This window comes from Anabrus simplex, chromosome 4 (assembly GCF_040414725.1).
Source record: "Anabrus simplex isolate iqAnaSimp1 chromosome 4, ASM4041472v1, whole genome shotgun sequence".
NCBI classification, from domain to species: domain Eukaryota; kingdom Metazoa; phylum Arthropoda; class Insecta; order Orthoptera; family Tettigoniidae; genus Anabrus; species Anabrus simplex.
This window is the reverse complement of record NC_090268.1, coordinates 318,825,880-318,837,175: the sequence shown is the minus strand read 5'-3', so window position 1 is coordinate 318,837,175 and position 11,296 is coordinate 318,825,880. Positions and strand designations below refer to the sequence as shown.

The window sequence follows — 11,296 nt, the reverse complement described above, 5'->3', positions numbered from 1 at the left end:
TCCCAGACAAGCCTAAAAAACCAAATTTGCTACGTATACATTTAATAACCCCACCATCCACCAGGTTACTCATACCCTAAAGAAGCACAATATTAATATAGCTTTCAAGACGGTCAACACCAATCAAAACATATTTCTTAACCACAACAAGGTCAATTACAATAACATTTACTCAAGATCAGGTGTATGTAGATTAACATGTTCACAGTGTGGATTTTCTTATGTTGGACACAGTGGGAGGAGCTTTTCTGCGAGATACAAGGAACACTACAACGCCTTTAAATACAACAAGTACTTGGCCATGAGCGAGCACATGACTGAGACAGGACACCATTTCACAACTATAGAGAAGGATCTTACTATTATTAAATGTATCAGTAAAGGAAAGTTAATGAACGAAATTGAAAATGTACACAACTTTTTGGACCAAACCTATAATAACAATCATAATTTAAATGAGGTCACAGAAAATAAAAATCCTTTATACGAATTAACGCCCAAATTAATACACATTGTGAATTCACACCAGAATAAAATCCCATATCTTTTTAAATCCCCTCACCCAAATGTTTCATCCACCAAACCAAACATCAGGTCTACCCATACTATCCCTGTTAATGCCCCTCTAGTAACGACACAGGCAATTAAAGATCAATGTAACCCCTCCCCCCACCCTCTACACCCCGCCCTCCTTTACCGCACAAATGCAACACCAGGAGTAGAAATGTTAGTCAGGCAGGAGATGCCGGAACAATCAGTTCTACTTAGCACTACCTTGCCAAGTAAGTTATCTCTCAATTGATATAACTACTGAAGTTTCTTATCATTATGCGTGCTTCAAAATACTAACTTCTCTTTTATTTAATTGCAGATAATATCCCTCCCAAAGGCTATTAATCAATTCTACAAGTAAGAATATTCACACACAAGTGTTCGTAATGTCAGGACACAATTAAACAATTATGCACCAGCCTGAACTTGGATTTACGACACTGCTTTACGCGACAAAAAACATACAATCATTTTTCAAATGTTACAGCATTTTAATGACAACACTCAACTTACCTAAGTTATTCTCAATCTCTAGCTGTTGTTTATAACTATTGGACATTGTTTTCGTATTAAGTTCTGATACAGAATTCTTGGGATTATTATACCCAAAGAGGATTACAATCTTTATCACAACTGTTACTAGCCCAAGACCTGCAAAATCATGGTCTTCTTTTAAAAAAATTTCTTTTAGTTTTCATTTACATTCTTTTAAATTTATTTCCCATGCGTTCAGACACTATTTATTCTCAATACTCTTAGTTTGTAACATACATTTTTCTATATTATAATTGTAGCATGTTAACTTAAGATGTTTTAAAGTGTAATATATTATTTTCAGTGTATTTCTTGTATGATTGGTTAATGATTCTGACTTTTGACCTTAAGGTTCCCTAATTATTTTGTGATAATTTGCTTATAGTCAGCTTCAATATGGATCAACCATGAGAATTGTATTTTGCAACTGATGGTGTACCAGAGATTGAATTTTTATACAATCTTTATTGGTTGTGGACGTTATTTCTCTATCGTGTTCAATAATGTAAGCGCAGTTTTGGAGTTTTTGATAAAATAAAAATAAACATAGCATGGCTGCGCTAACTGAGTGCATTTTGGTGGGATGGCTTTTATGGTGCACGGTGGTATATCATCTTCATCTGTGAAAATCTCATCAGACAAAACCGGGTTTGTTTGCACTCCCCCAAGAATCAATTAGGAAAATAAATTTTTCTTCCTTCATGTATGGCTTCATTACATCGATCAAAAAATCTTTGTACAATGCTGTTGTCAGCTTCTGGACCGATGAAATGGCAATGTTTGTACATATATTTTTATATATGCGTCTACTGATTTTTGCACCTTTGGTCTATATTTGCCAGTTGCCTCTTCAAGCCAGACAAAAACGGTTGGAAGTAGTTTTCCGGATAGGGTCATGGCATATTGTGCAGTATATGAACTCATGACCTTATTCGTATCCTTCTGCACAAAAAGCACAATCTTCGATCTTTGCTCGGCAAGGGTTCGGTTGTACATCGACTGGTATTGCCACCCTGGTAAAAAGGAGTTGAATGTAAGTACTTTATTGTCTCCATGACTGATATAAAACAGAAATATTTCTTTTGCAAATACCTGTTTCATCGGTGTTGATGACAAAATCCTTGTTGTAGTGTGGAATGAGGGCTCGTGTTTGCATTTGAAACTTTTCCGCTGCAGCAAGGGTCTTCTCCACTGTCACAGTTTCTCTCTCCGACACAAATTTTGTCATTTTTCTTTGTTGAACTCTGTGTCTTTGTTGAAGACCTTGACCCACGCCTCCGAAGCTTTAAATTCCAATCCCAGAAATTGGCTGGCAGTAGCCAGAGCCCATTGCTGCAAGTTCCTCATCGTGATTTGCTGGTTGGATTGGCGAGTTTCTACAAACCGATCACGAGTCCCTGTATCAATAGTTTTGCATTTATCCATCGTGGATCCACCTCTTCTAATTTATTATTTATTTAGCGTATGGCTAACATATCACATTACATATAAATACGGTAGTAATACATAATATTTACAGTTTGAAGTATTTACAGGTTTAAGTTATTTACATAGCCAACACACAAAGGTGAGAGCAGAAAAATGTCTCTAGGGTTTCCCTGGTAGGCGGTGAGTGGATACTGCTCCACAATGTGACGAACTGTTTGCTTCACAGCAACAGAACTCTACGCTGCCGATTTAAGTACCGTATTCCCCATTTATGGAAGGAGTCCGCACACCTGCCATGATCAGTGCAAATCCCGTTAATGTTTGTCCAGGTCTTCCATGGAAGATTAAAACCCTCTGGTTTGTTTCTCAACCATGGTAGATTGTGATATTCTGATGGAGCACTGGATATCCATACTTGCTTCCAGGCCTGAAGCAGATTAAAGTGTCTGCTAGGTTTCTGGCTGTTCTAACAGGTGGGTGTCTAGATTTTAGTCTGTTAATAAGAGCATCATTCATGTCACCATGGATTGGCAACTGACTGTTAGTTATTTTCTTATAATCTCGTAGGAGAGTATTTTCCCGATGGAGGTGAGGTGGTGGAATATGGGATAGAACAGGTAGACAGAAAGTGGGAGTAGATCTAATTGTCCCTCATATCATACGTATAGTGTGATACAGCTGAGTGTCAATTAATTTAGTGTGACTGCTGTTCAACCATATCGATGAGCAGTATCCTGCAGCAGATTTCACAAGACCAATAGCTGAAGACCGTAGGGTAGATGCTAATGATCCCCAGGTGGTTCCACACAGCTTCTGTAAGGTGTTGTTCCTTGATCGTAACTTAGCAGCCATTTTCTGAAGATCTTTCTTGAAAGACAAAGTTCTGTCAAGAGTAATCCCTAGATATTGTGGATGTCTGTTGTGGGCAAGACAAGTGTTCTCAAACTGATACTTCAGGTCATGGACCTCTCCTAATTTGTTCCCCCCACATCTTCAACTGATCCATTCTCTTCAGATGGAAACCTCCCTGTTTTTGCAGAGTTTTCAGGGTCCATTTTGGTGTTCTTTCACCAAATTTACCACCATTTTTGTTGTTTTTTCTTCAATCAAGCGGAATTATTTCCAACCTTTTTTCATCTGAATGGTACTCGTTGTCTGATTGTAAGGCAGAATCTTCAACTTCTGCGAAAAGGCCTTCTTTGTCAGGTTCTTCAAACATAATAAGATCCTCTTTTGTAACAATTACATTTTCCACCATAGTCTCCATTATTTTGCTGTACACTTTTGCTCCAATTTTCATGTTTTCTTTAATCACTGTGGAAGGTTCTATTGCCATGTTATTACTTTCCAGAAGAAGCTGCTCACAAGACACTAGCATAGTTTTTAACTGTATTTTTGACTCTTCAATAGTCTGCAAATTTGAATCAGGTTCACTTTCTTTGGCTTTCGAAGGTCCAGATATATCACTGTCACGTATAAAATCAGACATCTTGCAATGTAAAATACCACGATACTACTACCTCAAGAGCCAATAAATGAATGTGCCTTCTAACATTTGCCTGGACACCATTTACCCGCCAGCTAACCTAAAACTTTTGTTCGTGCGCAGCGTATCCCTTAGGATAACCATAGAATGAGTCACTGCTTGCGGGACACGAGGAAGTCTGATATTTCACAGATGTGATGAAAGGAACAAACAGTGTCTTTTACGTATAAAAGTATACATAACAGAATATGCACAAACTTGTATAATAATAATGTATTACAATGCAGATAACATAAAATGTATGTGACTGAAAGAAATGTTTATTCATGTACGATTTTTCAGAACCCTTTTCCCACTAAAAACATAATTTATTGGAATGGATTTGAAAATTAACATTATTGAAGACACCTTAATTTGTGAGAGATGTGAAATATTTGAAGGAAAAAAATCACTCATCGGCGGGATTTGATCCCACGATTACGAAGCAGAGCTCTTGCCGCTGCGCCACGAGCTCGTTGTCTTTTTCGCAAACATAGCTTGCTCATAAGCGCACAGGAATTTTTCATTAATTAATTTATCGAATGGCTGAGAATTGCGCCTTACTACTTGCACCTGTTATACTCCTGGTCATGCCCTACTAGTGTACCAAAAATGGATAGAATCAGTCACCCATGCGCTATAGCCACCCCTTGTGAGACAAGAACTGCTACCCTTGCTTACAGAATCTCACCTCAGAAGGCTGTGTAAATGATTCAAATGTAAATTACCTATTAATAAGTAAGCCATATTTTCCAGTGTGAAGTTAGTTAATGTAAATTTAAGGCTTTTCAGTCTGCTGAAAACACTAATTATAATGCATATACAATAACATACATGTAAAATAATACACCCTATTAAAGAATGACAAGCTTCATTCTACAAGAACATCTTCAGATTCAATCAAATTACTTTAAATCATGTGTACATACAGTGTGATTTAGCAGCCCCTTCCAATATCGTTTATGCAGCCCGACTAATGTGCATATAGGTGGTTACAGGGATGCTATGCTCCTGTAGGCATATTGTATGGCACTAATGTTCAGTGAGCACATTTTGCACACAATTCTGAACCCTAATGAAATATTATATCTTCCGATTGCAAAATATGACGCCATGAAATCATATAGCAACAGTCTTTTACCATGTAACTAAATTAATGTGTCGTGCCTCGTGACTGGGTGTAACAAAGAGGGGAATCAACACACAAAACTAGGTAACAGTGCAGTAATTAATGTCTTATACACCGAACCAGATGGCGTATGTACTCTGCTCTCATCGTACTACCAGCATGTTTCTAGCAGTGTAGCGTAGCGGATGTGGTTAGGTGTTTGCCTAGCAATCGACGGAATGAGCCAGCGGCGGTTTGAATCCTGCATCATTCAAATATTTTTGCATCGGTATGATGTTTGAATACATTAACACAGGCCCAAGTTTACCACATTCAAACAGTAGAATGACGCTGTTATTCATCTTGTGCCCTGCGCATACTCCGCTGGTTAGGGCCTGAATGTACTGCAATCTCTTCTCTCATTCAGTATGTTTTCCACAGAGGAATACGTTGACATGCTCCTCATTTATGGGGAAGCAAGACAAAACGCATGCGAGGCATTACGTCTACACCAGGAACTGTATCCCGACAAGCGACACCCGGCTGCTACGACATTCCGCCATGTTCAAAGACGCCTAAGGACAACAGGCGTGATTTCCAACCATGCACCAGTCCGCGATAGACCCGTTACATCAGGTGAAACAGAAAAGGCCGTTCTGGAGGCAGATCATAATAATCCACACATCAGTACAAGGACGATTGCACGACGGGTGAACACCAGCCAGCCGTCCGTCTGGCAAATATTGCATGAACATAAATTTCACCCATACCATCTTGAGCTACACCAAGAGCTCCATGGGCGGGATTTCGAAGCAGAAATGGAGTTTTGTCGGTGGCTATTAGGCAGGCTGGACAATGATGCAACATTCGTATTGCATATCTTGTTCTCAGACGAGTCGCGCTTCCACAATAATGGGAATGTCAATCGCCACAACATGCACTATTGGAGTCCGGACAATCCTCACTGAGTGCGACAGGCGGCCCATCAAGTACGATGGGGAGTGAATATTTGGTGTGGAATCACGGGGTATCGCCTGACTGGACCTTATTTCTTTGAGGGCCATTGGACGGGCCCACACTACCTGCATTCTCTGCGTCAGGAACTCCCACTGCTGCTGGTGGATGTGTCCTAGAGGATCGTTTGATGATATGGTTGCAACAGGATGGAGCTCCACCATATTCAACCTTGCCCGTTCATAACCATCTGAATGAGGAACTGCCAGGGAAATGGATAGGAGAAGGAGGCCCTATTTCTTGGTCCGCCAATCATCGGATTTTATGCCGTTAGACTTTTTCTTGTGGGGACATTTGAAGAACGTCGTTTACACTCAAACGCCACAAAACCCCGACCAGCTCCGGCAACTCACCACGGACGGTTGCCGAGCAATTACACCTGGAATGCTTCAGTGCGCAAGACGGCCTATTGAACACCGGGCCCAAAGGTGCATAAACCAAAATGGTCATCACACATCAAGCATTTGCAGCAATAAAACATTGTCAGGGCAGTTGCGTTCCTATTATTTCCGGTCTGTAGGTGTCTGACCTGCTAACTGATTGGCCCTTCTTAGGGCCACAAACATATTCACACACAATTTGCATGAAAGCGGGTACTGAACTCACATTGCATGTGGTACATATTAAACAAATATTTCAAAAATTTGTAATCTTCGCCCCGCACTTGAACCTCACACCTGACATGCAAGCCTGCTCCGCCACGCCTTTACCAACTATACTACAGTTCTGTATGGCACACTAAGCATCGTATAGCAAGTATTAGGTTTACTGCGGCCACAATATCAATTTAGTGCTTGGCTGGCGTGTCAGGTTCATACGAAAGTCGATCAAATATAAACAGGATTTTTGTTCCTGAACATCAACGGTTGGTAGGACTGGCCCCGCACTTCTGCTATGCTTAGGTGGGACTGTTAGGAGAGGAGAGAGCATGCTGTTAGATATTTCCTGCAGTTTCGTCAGTAATTTTCACGATGTTGGAGCAACAGGTGCACCTCTCCACTGCGCAACACATCATTATAAAATTTTTTGCTCATGAAGGAGTTACAGCGGCGGAAATTTGCCACAGATTGACTGCACAGTTCAGTGATAAAACATTGTCAAGGATGCGTGTGTTTGCCTGGCATAAAAAGTTCAAGGAAGGACAAGAACTTGTGGAAAATCAGCAATACCATCGTCGTCCTCGGACCAGCATTACAGACGAAAACATTCACATGGTTAAAGACATTATTGACGACAATTGACGGGTTAGAGTATCAGATATTGCAGATCAAGTCGGAATCAGTTATATGAGCTGTCAAGCAATCATCACTAACGACCTACAGTTCCGTAAAGTGTTTCAGATGGGCCCCTCGCCTTTTGACCAAAAATCTGAAACTGAGACATTTGGAGGCCTGTCACAGTCTTACAGCAAGATTTGTAGATGGTGATGCATCTTCGAGTCGGATCGTCACCTGCGACGAGACATGGGTCCACCACTACACTCCCGAACACAAACAAGCCAGTAAGGAGTGGCAGAGGAAAGGGGAGGCAGCGCCAGTGAAAGCCAAGACTCGACTCTCAGCTGGCAAGGTTCTTGCAACTCTTTTTTACGATCGGCAAGGCACTTTGCCGATTGATTTTTCGCACGAGAGATGCACAATCAATGCTGCTTACTACTGTGAGCTGTTGAACAAGGCGAGGGTTGCATCTCGCAGCAAAAGACGAGACCAACCGATTCGACAGGTCATCCTCCTAAACGACAATGCGCGGCCCCATACTGCAGCTCTAACTGTCTCCAAGCTACAGGAAATGCACTGGACTAAACTTGATCATCTCCCTTATAGCCCTGACTTGCGGACCGCGTAAGGAAGCTTTAGTAGAGCAACGATTTGGAGATGACGAGAGTGTAGAAGACTTCATGCACAACTAGCTGGTGACACGGCCCTGATCTTCTTACGATGAGGGCATCAAAAAGCTGCCCATACACTGTAAAATGCATTTCCAAAGCATGAAACTATGTAGAAAAATAAACTGTAATTGCCATTTGTTTTTCAATAAATGAATTTAAATAAAAAATAAAATCCTGTTTATATTTGATCCCCCCTCGTATGATCTAGAACGCACACGCTGTCTTCCAGTGTTTAATACGAGTATAACATTACGGCGTCCTATCCCTGAGGTGGTAAATACCAAGATATCCAGTTGTGTAGTCTGAGCATACTGGCAGGGCAGATGTTTTCAGGACAGAATGAATATTATAGGTTGCATAAAACTACACTGGAAGGGGCGGCCGAATCACACTGTATGTACGTTGCATAAACTTGTCAATGATTGAGAGTTGGTGATATTATGAACAAGTATTAATAACAAATATTCAACTGTCACCTTATTAACTTATAGAAATGTTTTTGTACTTATCTAAGCTGCTAATGAATAGTCCATCACCAACAACATTATAATTTAAACTCCCAAACTTGACTAATGACTGGCAGTAGGAAATGGGGCCTGCAATTATAATATAAAACTCCCCAACCCAGACTTAACATCAGAAATGATATATTGCGACCTTCTCGTAGTGTTTCTCGAGTAACACTAAGAGCAATGCAATCTAATAAAATTGTACTCACAATGTGTATAGTATTTTACCTAGAATTCTATACACAATGTAGAATTCCATAGCGAAGCATGGGTACATGAGCTAGTTAATAAATAATTCAACACAAATCCTGTCTCCCTCCATTTTTTACATGCCTGAGTTTCCTTGCCTTAATGGTTGAAATTTGCTTTTCACAGCTGCCCATATTAATTAACAGTATAAAACAATATATTAAAGAAAATTATATGTAAGCGTAGGAAACAGATGGAGAGCAGTGACTTACAATGTAAGCACATATGGATAGAGTACACACAAAAAACAAAGAAATACATGGGTACAAATATTTTTGGCAGCAGCCTTTGTGAGCGGAGGATAAAAGAAGAGAATTCAAATTAAAAATACCAAATTTCAACACTGACCAAACACAGGAAGAGGGTACCAGAAGTAACAAGAGCAAGGAAACATAGCTAGGAAGGAGTACAGAAATGCAGACACTGTGAAATCTCCAAACACATTGCAGTTTTCATACAAGGACTCTCTCTTTCCATTCATTCAAATTGTTGTTCCATTTCTCCTTAGGTTCACAGCTTCATGAAGGAGGCAGGCATCAATATTCAATGAAGGGCTATTCTTGAGAAAGACACACAAATCTTTTCCTTATGTCAGGCATTCAGAATCTAGTGCCACACATGCTCTGCAGTGCCCAGCCTCCGCCACAACGTGGGCAGCCTCACCAAGGAAGCGCATAAGAGAAACTGGCAGTAATTGACACAGGTGTAGAATATATTGGAAGTGGAAAGTGTTTGTAGATTTTATTTGTAAATCTTTTAAAGTAGTACTTACTGCATGATCTGGAGTGTTGTGTTAGAATATTTTAGTCCTATTCCATTCTGCTACCTAACCTGTACAGTGTAGTAAAAAATAGTTTTTGGTTAACATATGTTGGTTGTAATTAGTAGATTACATATCTATATTAACTGGAACATTCCAGAAAGTTTGTGACGCAAATTTTTGAACAGGGTGTGTTGGCCTTTGTTAGTTATGTTTTAATATTCTGGAAATGAAAGATTCGCAATCGTATATATTCGAGAAAGTGATTTAAAGATCGCGGCCACAGAAAGAGTTGTGATTGGTCAATCTGGGCAAGCTCCTGTGTTCTGATTGGCTACTCCTAGGCCAGATTTCCCTTTAAAAGGGGCTAGGCAGCATTTCGTGGGGGTCTTAAGTCTTTGAGCCGTCTTGGTCTTGGCCTGCCATAGTTCGATGTCGTCAGCATCTCTTCGCTACCAGAACGGGCTGCCTTAGAGTAAGCGCTGTTGTTTTCTGTCCGGTTTTAAATTCCATTTAGTTTTCGTTGGTGTATCATAGGAGATTGCCTTAATCGCCACTATTATGTTGTTCAAATGTTTTGAAAGGTTAGTTTAACTTCACTCTATATTGTAATAGCGTATTGTGTTCCTCTTACCTTCAAGATTGTATTGCCAACTTGGTTTGTAATTTGATGAACCATATTTGCTTGACTCTTTGAACTTATAGGAAGCTCTTGTCAAGGAATATCTAGCTTGTGTCTCTAAGAACATGTAATCTGTATTTTACAAACGGTGTTTTCCGCATTGCTGAAACTTGTTCGTAATTTATTTTTTATTTGTAAGATACGTTTTGTAAATAATATTTTTGAAAATCCAAGATCACGGTTGATTTTTCCAAAAACCGCAACCTAGACATCTCCATGCCTTTGGTAGGTTCCCAGCATCGTCCCACGTTCCTTGTTTGTTATCGTCAAGTTGTCCTCACTGATATTTACTTCTGCTGTTTTTGCCACTGTTCATTAGGTACCTTGTAATTTGATTTACTTTCCTCCCTTTAACTGTGTTTGTGTAACCCCTGAAGTACCGGTTACAGTAATAGCTTCATGACCCATGTATTTCTTAAAGTTTACTCTTACCTTACCTTACAGGATATGTTTTCCAGGTGCAAGTTTCAGTGGCAGAGAATGTTCTGGAAAACACACTGCAGTTCACCTTCAGTTATTCTACTGTAAGTATAACGTATTTTGTCATCTCTTCCTGAAGAGCTTGAAGAGCATGTGGGTTGTTCCTACACACTTTCTACTTAAGGTTACCACAATGATAAGTCACAAACTGTTAAGTCAGGGAAACAATGAAGCCAAAGTACAAGGGTAATTACCCATTCATCGAAAATCTCATGCGCAGCTTTTAATAAATTTGTCGATGTGTGAGCTGTTGCACTGTACTATTGGAAGTAAGCGTACCGTTTTTCTTCTTCCATGAGCATTTGAGCAAATGGTTGCAAAATGTTATTCACATAGTGCTCCAAATTCATAGAACCTTGAAAAACTATAGGACCGATTAACCGTTTGGCACGAATCGTGCACCATAACCCAGCTTTATTGTAGTGAACTGGAACTCTGAACTGTGTGAGGATTTCCACCATCCCATTACAGACTATTCTGAATATTCAAGTAACAACTAGATGAAAACAAGCTTCATTACTCATAAAAAGAAATGGGGGATACACAATTCTGCCACAGGCAGATTGC

General features: G+C 40.0%; 1 protein-coding gene across 1 annotated transcript in view; it reads right to left on the bottom strand.

The window, feature by feature from the left end:
- The window catches only part of LOC136872681 (protein KRTCAP2 homolog), a 139,568-nt gene that overhangs the window by 94,927 nt on the left and 33,345 nt on the right, over positions 1 to 11,296 (bottom strand). The window lies entirely within an intron of this gene.